General features: G+C 39.1%; 1 non-coding gene across 1 annotated transcript; it reads left to right on the top strand.

Moving 5' to 3' along the window:
- The first annotated feature begins 252 nt into the window (after nucleotides 1–252).
- LOC143432175 (5.8S ribosomal RNA) lies at nucleotides 253–407 on the top strand. The gene has a single exon (XR_013102909.1). It is a non-coding gene; the product is annotated as a 5.8S ribosomal RNA (ribosomal RNA).
- Nucleotides 408–10,087: the final 9,680 nt, after the last annotated feature.

Raw genomic sequence — 10,087 nt, 5'->3', positions numbered from 1 at the left:
GATTTTTTTTCTTCATACCTGGACGCGCGTGTGCATTTTTCGTAACTTTGAGGGAGACCTTGCGCGCCAACCATCGGCGTATGCGTTTCATCCGTAGGACCGATATATCGTGTCGCCTCGAACTCCGTCGAGAGGTAAAAGCCGCCACGGTTCGGCGACGCCCGCGTCTCGTTCACCGGAGACGATTGGATATCGACTTGTTCAAACTTTAGTACCAAGAGACATAAGATCAATAAAATATACATATACGATTACCCTGAACGGTGGATCACTTGGCTCGTGGGTCGATGAAGAACGTAGCTAATTGCGCGTCAACGTGTGAACTGCAGGACACATGAACATCGACATTTCGAACGCACATTGCGGTCCACGGATACAAATCCTGGACCACGCCTAGCTGAGGGTCGTTCCCGTAACCAAAATACTGCTTGCGTTGCGTTTCGTCGAATCTTTTTTCCCTACGGTGCTCGAATCTGCTCGCCGTCGTTCATTCTCGAATTAAATTACGAACGTTTCTTAGTTCGGGCGGCACCGAGAAAGGGAGGAAGAGAAGCGATACACGATGTACAAGCGATCTTTGGACGTTCGTCTGAGTCGTCCGTGACCGTGCCGAAGCAATCTGCGATTGGCAACGTGTGTGCGCGTGCGGGGTGCGTAAACGTGTTCATGGAACTCGACGGTGTGTCAATCAGGAACTCGCGTGAGTTCTTCGTGGCGTCGTGAGTCGTCCGTTAAACAGGCGAGCGCCCACGGGGAACCGCTTCGTGTTTCGATCGCCGATTTTGTTCCGTGTTCCGAATTCGTACACCCGCCACACGCATCGCCTTCACCTGCCTTTTGCGCACGATACGAACATGCCGCGCGCTCGACGTCGTTTAAAATGAATTTTTTTTCATGCCGCAAGAGCGCGGAAGAATTCTCGGTCGAGAGAGAAGAGATATATAAGAGAGAGAGCGACATCGTCGTAACGCGAGAGATGATGATGCGCATGCGATCGTTCGAAGTTCTCCTCGTACAGCCCCAGGGTGTTCAATCAGAATAACCCGTTATCTCTGTTCTCTCCGCGTGTGTATAACATGTTCCGCGAGGGAAAAAAAAGATCTCTCACGCGGAACGTTACTCGGACATAGGCCGTCAATGCGCTGTAATGTCGTAACGTTATTCGTGAGGGCGCTCCAACTCGGCGTGTCCTTCGTTCTGAAGGATCAGGGTAATAAAATCGGGGGAAAAGGAGCCGCTCCGTTTCGATCTCTGCGTGTAACGCGCGGAAGGTGGAACCGCTGGAGAGTATAAACGGTGTTGATCGTTCGCAGCTACGACGATAAAGAGGACGGATGTTAAAGAAACGCCGGTAGCTTGGTCGTCTGGCGAGAGTCTCGTATTTTTTTTTATATTTTTGACGAATCTTATATAAAAGAAATACCGACACACGAAAGACATTGGCGAGGTGTATAAAACGCTTCGACGAGAACAACAACGAAGAGGTGCGTGTAGTTCTTCTTGCCGGTTTCTCGAGCGGTAAATCAAAGGATCGCTGTGTCGGAGATGGACGAAAGTACTTTTCATCGTCTGCCGTCCCCGTTCGCCGATGCTCTCTCCTCATCTTGTACATATTATACATACGAATCTCCTTACCTTCTCTCCGCAAGCGAGTTCGATGGCACGAATGAATTTCGTTCGTCACGTAGAGACGACCTCTGATTAGGTGAGATTATCCACTGAATTTAAGCATATTACTAAGCGGAGGAAAAGAAACTAACCAGGATTTCCTTAGTAGCTGCAAGCGAACAGGAATGAGCCCAGCACTGAATCCCGCGGTTCCGCCGCTGGGAAATGTAGTGTTCGGGATGATCCGTTTATCCCGAGACAACGAACCGCGTCCAAGTCCATCTTGGATGGGGCCATTTATCCACAGAGGGTGCCAGGCCCGTAACGACCGGTACGCGTTTCGGGACGATCTCTCCTTAGAGTCGGGTGGCTTGAGAGTGCAGCCCTAAGTGGGTGGTAAACTCCATCTAAGACTAAATACGACCACGAGACCGATAGCGAACAAGTACCGTGAGGGAAAGTTGAAAAGAACTTTGAAGAGAGAGTTCAAGAGTACGTGAAACCGTTCAGGGGTAAACCTGAGAAACCCAAATGATCAAATGGAGAGATACATCGACGACGATACTGGCTCTCGATGGCGCGCGATGCCCCGGTGGTACCCTCGCGGTTCCACAGTGAGCGGCACGCCGTTGTCGGCGAACGTTCCGGTGATATAGTCGTATATTTCTCCCCTAGTAGAACGTCGTGACCCGTTGCGCGTCGGTCTACGGCCCGAGTGAGCGCCTATAGCATCGCAATCTTGCGCACGCGGCAGACCCTCGGTCGCCCGCCCGGCTGCGGACGGTACTCGTACGGTATCGGGCCGCAACCAATCCATTCTCGACTGTATGTGCGCCTAGCCCGCCGCAAGCTCGGTCAGACTACCCGGTGGAACAGATTTTGCGCCGGCGCCGGGCCTGGCCAGCTGTTAGCAGGCGGTGCCTCGACTGCCTTGGTCTCGAGGTTCCTTGAAATGGGGAACAGTCCCCATTCTGGTGACGGGCTACGGCTTCTTCCTTCTGGACGGAGTCATCGGTGCGAACGAGGCGGGGACGGGAACTCGTAGATGGAAACGAGAAGGCGATGCGTTAAAGTGCGAGTGAGACAGAGTTGCTCGTTGGTATAAGCGAGACAGAGATGCCTATTGGCGTGAGTGAGACAGAGGTGCTCGTAGGTGCGAGTGAGCGCGTGCACTAGGACGCACGCGAACGCTGCTGGTTGCTCGATTTGCAGGCGTGTACGGCAGGTTGCCTGCGTGCGCGAATTGATGCTGGAGGCGGCAAAGAGGCTGATGGGTGGCAGGCGCTACGCCTGACGTCACACTACACTCTAAAAGAATGTAAATCCTACACTTCCTTTCTACGGAATATCGTATCTAGATGTTTACAAATCGATGCGATACAGTACTAATGCTTCATAAAACTTGATATCCCATTTCATATCAACAGTTCAAAGTAAGTACGTAAGTTGTAAAGCTCTATGCATCGCATTATGCTTATCTGCTTCTACCCTTAAAAAGAATGTGAACACTACATCCCCTTGCAGAGGGATAGCGCTTTTAGATGTCTACTTGCGTAAGCAATAGAGTTCTATTGCTTCATTCAACGCGATGACGCATCTCATTTCAATGTTTCATGATAGGTTGTAATATTCAATGCAACGCGTTATGTTTATCTCCACCTACACTTCAAAATAATGTAGATCCCACACTTCCTTGATACGAGATAGCGTTTCTAAATGTCTACGTATCGAAGTAATAGAGTTCTAATGCTTCATAATTCCAACGTTCCAAAGTAAGGAAGTTGTATTCTTCTATGCATAGATTTATGCCTGTCTGCTTCTACGATTTGAAAGATTGTGAATTCTACAGTTCTATGCAACTAGATGGCGTTTTATAGTGTCGGCGTGTCAAACCAGTATATTTCTAATGCTCCATGCAATGCAATAGCACATCTCATTTCAGCGTTTCAATGTAAGTAACCTGTAACCTTATATGCATAGCAATATGCTTATATGCTTCTACACTTTTAATGAATGTCAATAGAAGGGATCCGTAAAGCGGGATCGCGCTTCATAGTTTCTACGTGTCAAATAAACGTATTTCCTTGGTGGTATTCCGAAGGTGGTAAAGTATGTAACATGTTATCTTCTATTCATGTTATTATACTTGTGTGCTCCTACACAGCAACCGATTGTGAATTCTGCTGTTTCTTCCAGCGGAATGGGGTTTCATATTGTCTGCGTCTCAAAGCAACCTAAAGATACCTAAAGCATTACACCATGCGATTGCAGATCTCATTTCAACGATTCAAATTAAATAAGCTGTAAGCAATTATGCATAGCATTATACTTATCTGCTTCTGTGCTTTATAATGCTTTGGGATGCGAGGAGAACCTCAACTCCCCCTTAATTGCCTAAAGAGAAGTCAAATCCACTGATCGATGGCCCCGAACAATACCGAAGCGTACAGCCCGTCCCACCAAGGAGCTCCGAGGAGGATTCAGGAGACCCGAGGACCACCAGCGAATTCAAGGAAACTAAAGAAGAGAACGTGAGAGCTCATTCACTAAAGCGTCCCATTTTCATGCCGCATTTCATGTATCGCATATTGTATATTATATCTTATATCGTGAAGCGGGTGGTGATCCCCGATCATTCGCGGGCCACGAGGCCATAAATAAAGAAGCCGTGACTTTAGTATCCCGCGACCCGAGTGTGTGTACTCGGCTAGGCGTAGTCGAGAGGAGTAGCATTTCGAAGTTTCGAGCATTGTTCCGCCCCGAGTTTCCCGGGGTCATGTAGTCTATTTCTTTGGTGCTTTCTGAGCAGCTGGCGCCCAAGAAACTATAGTTTCGCAGTTTCGAAATACCTCCCCGTTTCGGTGATTATTTTTGCGTTTGCGAGCCCGCGAAATGTTGTACGTGAGTGGATACACTGTAGCGATAGATCGCTTTAGATTAAGGTACGTTTTACACCTTAAAGTATTTGAATAATTAACCCCTTCGAGCTTCCCTGACTTACTGTAGATAGGTTTCCGTCACAACTGATAGGGACCATCACTTTACATAGATATATAGAACACACATAGATCTAAACGTAGAACTGCGAGTTTGAGAACTTCCTTTGAAACGTTGATAGTGAGGAGCTCCATCGGATTTTATAGAACTTCAGAACTTACTTGCTATGAAACGTAGGCAGATAAGGGCCATCGCATTACTTAGAACTTTAGAACCTGCTTACTTCAACAAAGATTTCTATTGGCTTCGTCCGTTCTTTTAGAAGAGTTTTTGATAAACCACTTACTTTTCACGTTTGCAATATTTTTAAAAGTATGCGAGGTGTAATCGTTTAAGTTTTAAAATGATTACTTAGTGTCGTTTATTATTTAGTAACTCGGATATAAACGTGTCTGCATAAGATTTAATCTATATGTTTATAAGTCTGAAATTTATGCAGTTTTTTGTTAGTAACATATTGCTCAAACGGCAAAGATTCAGACCACTTCAAAATGGTTGACTTTCATCAATTTTCTTAAAAATTGAAATACTGTCCAACTACTTGCTTTAAAGACTGTAATTAATGTTTTCAGAATATTTTAACCCTTATAGATGAATTCTGGAATTGAAATTGAATGTTTGATTTATCTAACTTCTGTTTAGAACATCTTTCTTTCGGAATGTTCAAGTATTTTTCATATTCGTAATTATTGAAAATGTTTTGCTTCGTTCTCTAATTTAATATTTAGAATTTCCTAAGAAATATTTTGTATCGTAGTGAACTATATAATTGCAATTAGAATTCTTTATGAAATAATAATAACAGGGAGGTATGTATCCATTCTTGTAGTTTGGTAAAGAGTATTTAATCTTACTATTTAAAATGAAACATTAAGATTTGTTTACAATATAATGCAATTTAATTACCTCTTGATTTAAGTTCACAATGACAATCCCCCATATTTCAACAATTTTGTGAGCTGTCCTGGGGAATCCGCAGCTCAGTACTTATAAAGTGGACGACAAACGAACAACATAACCAAACGTACTCAAATCGATTTTTCAATACTAATATTATCATGTTTAACTTATCCTGCAAACTATTAAAATGTCCTTCGAATATTGCTTATTCACTTCCTTCCACCACTGTTTAGAATACGTATTTTTAATTTACTATCAAAACCGTAAGTATTATCGCCTTCTTTTACTTCATGTAACCCTCAATGGCTTCATGTTACAGGTCGTTGAACTCGTTTTGAAATACTCTATCGTATTATGCAAGAATGAACATACCAATTCATTTTAAAAAATGAAGGTGACCTTCAAATGTCCAACATACCTCCACTTACAAAAAAACTATTTTCATCAACGGATGGGTGCTTTGTTCTGTGCAATTTTATATCAACAAAAATTTCTATGAAACTTATAGCTTCAAGGATATCTGAGGTGCTAATTATTATTATCCCACGCTGCATATTGTTATGGATGTGTCCAACAAGGCAACGATGAACAAAGTTAGATTTAATATTACGATGTTTAATATATTCCTTATAATGTATTTGTTTTTCTCTAATTTAGCCATAAACAGTGTTCGCGTTGTCAGCAGATAAATATATTTGCTTTAGAATTACAAGAGCCGACAATATCGAAAGTAGAATATTTCTTTACTCCGCAGACCGAATCACTGGAAATGTTAACTAAAGTGCGTGCCTTTCAAAACAGTCAGATGCAAATTACGATACAACGTTTCGAAGAAATGGTACGTGTCACTCTTCTTTAGTTTTCGTTTTTTTTAATCAAAGGAAATTTAATTGAAGTATCCGCAAAATTTAAGGACAAAAAAGTTATTATAATCTTATGTAACATATATGATGGTGATAAACGATAAGTATATGGACCTGAGAATAGAAAGTAGTGAGCAGAAAAAGAAACTGATAGAACTGCAAAGTAGATCGATATATCTCACAAATGATGCTTCTACGTCCATAAAATCTGTTGAATAAAGAACTATTGCAAATACCAGGTATAATCAATATTACTTCTGCTCAGAAGCTATAACAGAATTGGACCGAAATGGATATAAAACAGGAATTTATATATTCAAAGAGAAAAAATGTATTACTTACAAATTACTTATGTTCGCAGAGATCTCACTAATTCAGGCTTCTTATCTTGCAGAACTAATCATTCATTTAACATGGGAAGGGGTCGAGGGATAATAAAATATTCTCATATTTCATAACCTCGTTCGATACGTCAATTGGATCATGTAAAACATCGGACACTAATTGCATCTACACCTTCAGACCTTAAATATATAATTACAACATATTTAATACCGGTTTAATAACATTTTCCTATTATTTATATCTATGCCTAATAAATATATATTAATCGAATAAGCTGCTTTACCAAAGAATAAGAGAATCTGAGGATTATAAATCTGAGCATTACATAACAAACGTGCATTACATATATAATATTACATGTAACAAAAGATGAAGACTAAAAAGATCGTACATATGTTGAATCCACAATGCGGTCACAGAGATACAGAAACGGCAAAAATTCCAGGCAATAATTAACAAAATTCAAAAAGGGGGAGGGGTGAAAATCCATCTCCTTGACGATGATAAGAAACAAGTCTGCAACGTGCACTACAATATCTCAAACAGCCAGCGGTTGGCACGCCAATGACAACGGATAGAAAGAATTACGTGGCAGAATAGTAAGTGAATAGTAAGAGAAACATATTTATTTGTTAGATGTTTATAAATTCAAATTTAAAAGTCCAAGTCGCATTTAATATACTATTGTTTAACAAGGTGATTTAATGTTGATTGAAATAGGCGTGGAGAACTAGCTGGTACTTCTGTCAATGTAATTTCATTTCTGCTGGATACAGTAAAAACACATTTGCAATTTAAGCAAGGTTTCACTAGATCTAGCGGATTTTCCAAATTTTAGAATGGGATGATGGCAGTAGTAGTTGGTTCAGCGCCAGGCGATAAACATATACACCAAGCAAAGTAACGTAAACGGATTTAAGATGTTCAAGATTATATAAATGAAACTATTACACTTTTATAATCCATGTACCGTTTCTGTTCTTTGTAACTTACAAAGAGTCTTAAGAATGTAACCCAACGTAAAGAAGATTGGAAACGGAGAAAGCAGGCCTTAATCTCAGATAAAGGAACCTTGGATCTGTTGGGTATCGTGGTTACAGGCGTGCTATGTTAAGGGATATGTCATTCAGTTTTAATTTTCTGAACGAGAACAATTCAAATAAATTTGGAGTCGACACATTGGAAAAAAATTTCTTCCAGTGAAAAATGCTGTATGCAGTGCAATAGCAACTTAACATCCCCTTGATATTCTACAGAAAACTTTATGTCATTTTCCTCGATTTACTAGAATCGAAACTATGAAATCTATTATGTAGTTTTTCTGCAACTGCTACCATACACACACGCGCGCGTGCATACACACACGCGCACGTACATACGAAATCCATCAAGATTAAAGATACTGTATATCTATTGGCTATTACATGGATAAATTGTAGAATTCCATTTGTAATTGATAATTAGATTATAAACATTTATATGCTTTTATCAGAAATTTAAATACGTCAAAATTGCAGCACGCAGATTTGTAAATATCACTTTGCGATTTCATTTCATTTTGGCAGTTATACTTATATATGAGGATCCATCCAGGCATAAAGCTTGATAATCTTTCAACTATAAAATAATTATGGAACATTAGACTTTTTGCTAGCGTTGGTCCATTTTATCATTTTCGGAACTTATGAAGCAGCTAGAACTATAATAACAATGTCCTTTATATCTTTTCTCATTGTTTCCAAAGAAAATATTAGATATGAATAACTATGTTCATTTTATTATAAATGTATGAGTAAAGTTCAATCTACGTAAATAAACGTTTTCAAACGTATTTATTTAATTTTTATCATTTAGCGTTAGGAAATGTATTACAAAAATATATAATAATATATATATCACTTTAGTTTTTTCTATTATTTTAAATATTTTATATTATCATATCAAATTTTACAAAAAGTAATAAAATTTTTAAAAGTAGGAATAATTTTTCCTTAATTAGTTAATATGTCGGTTCTTTTTAAGAAGTCGGTATTTAATTTTTCAAAGTAAGTTTCGACTTTAAATTGACCATTAATTTCTCTAATTTCATTGCTTTTCGTAGATCACCGCTAATTTTCAACTTTTCCATTATAGCTTTGTCCATGCAAGTTTTAATTCTCCGAAAGATATATAATATTATGTTATTAGTAAAATTATTTTGCATTTCTAATTAATTGAAACGTAAAAAATATATTCTTTTTTATGAGAAAGCATTGCGAGAAAATTTTGGGAATCCATTGCTAATGTTGTACCTAGTGGTTGACTAGGTTCTCCCCTCGCTGCCACACCCTTTACTATTTTTAAGATCCAAAAACCGTGTACCAACTTTGTCACCTTTAAAATTTACGAAATTTACATATTGTGAATTTTGCAAAAGTGATGTTAATTAACTCTTGAATTATGGTTGCTTGGGCGATTAATCAGACTGATCTATGAGAAGCTGTAATGTACGAGGACTAATATATTTTCTTTTAACATAATGAACAATACAGTATTTGAGCTTACACTTTTGTTAACAAACTCGCTGTTCAAATTAGTTTGAATGACAATTAATATTTGCATGATCTTTTCCTCTGATTTATCTGTATAATTTGTTCGTTCTTTTCAATTGTCATATATAATTATTAAAATCTATATGTTCTAGGAAGGAATCAGGCAACAAGTTAACTTATCAATAATATTTATATTCTGTAAAATAAATTGATTTGTTTACTAAAATATAAATTATACATTCATGTATTAATTGTAAACCTTTAGTTAATTATTCACACCGGGATTACACGCATAATGGGTAAAATTAGACATTCCTTCAGTTTTCCAATATTGTCTCATAGAATAAAGACTGATTAGTAACAGATTTACTGTCTTTGCAAAATAAAAGTGTACATTGCATCACCCATTATTTCCAGCTTCCTACTATAATTTTGTGATTCTGGCTGGTGTTACTTGTTGTTAATAATCCATGAATAATCTACGACTGGAATTACCAACAACCGATAATGTATGATATCACACACGAGTGGTGTAACCAATAGTAGGTAACTCAAGACTTATCAACGACTGGAGTTTCCTGCGGTCGAAAACTCACGATATATGGACAGTAGGTGATGCTTGAGGTCGATAACTCATGATATTATAACGGCCGGTATTACCAATAGTCGGTAATTCAATAACTATCGACGGATGACATTACCAATTATCGATAATCCCTCTCTTACTTAGCATAACTTAATCTAACATAATCTAAACTTAATTTGAACCAAGCTAACCTCAGTTACACCTAATCGGACTTAACCTGCCTTCACTCAAATCTAACCCAACCTAGCACAATCTAA

The sequence above is a fragment of the Xylocopa sonorina genome, unplaced genomic scaffold (genome assembly GCF_050948175.1).
Source record: "Xylocopa sonorina isolate GNS202 unplaced genomic scaffold, iyXylSono1_principal scaffold0047, whole genome shotgun sequence".
NCBI lineage: Eukaryota > Metazoa > Arthropoda > Insecta > Hymenoptera > Apidae > Xylocopa > Xylocopa sonorina.
The sequence above is the reverse complement of the archived record's forward strand: the minus strand, read 5'-3'. Positions and strand labels throughout refer to the sequence as shown.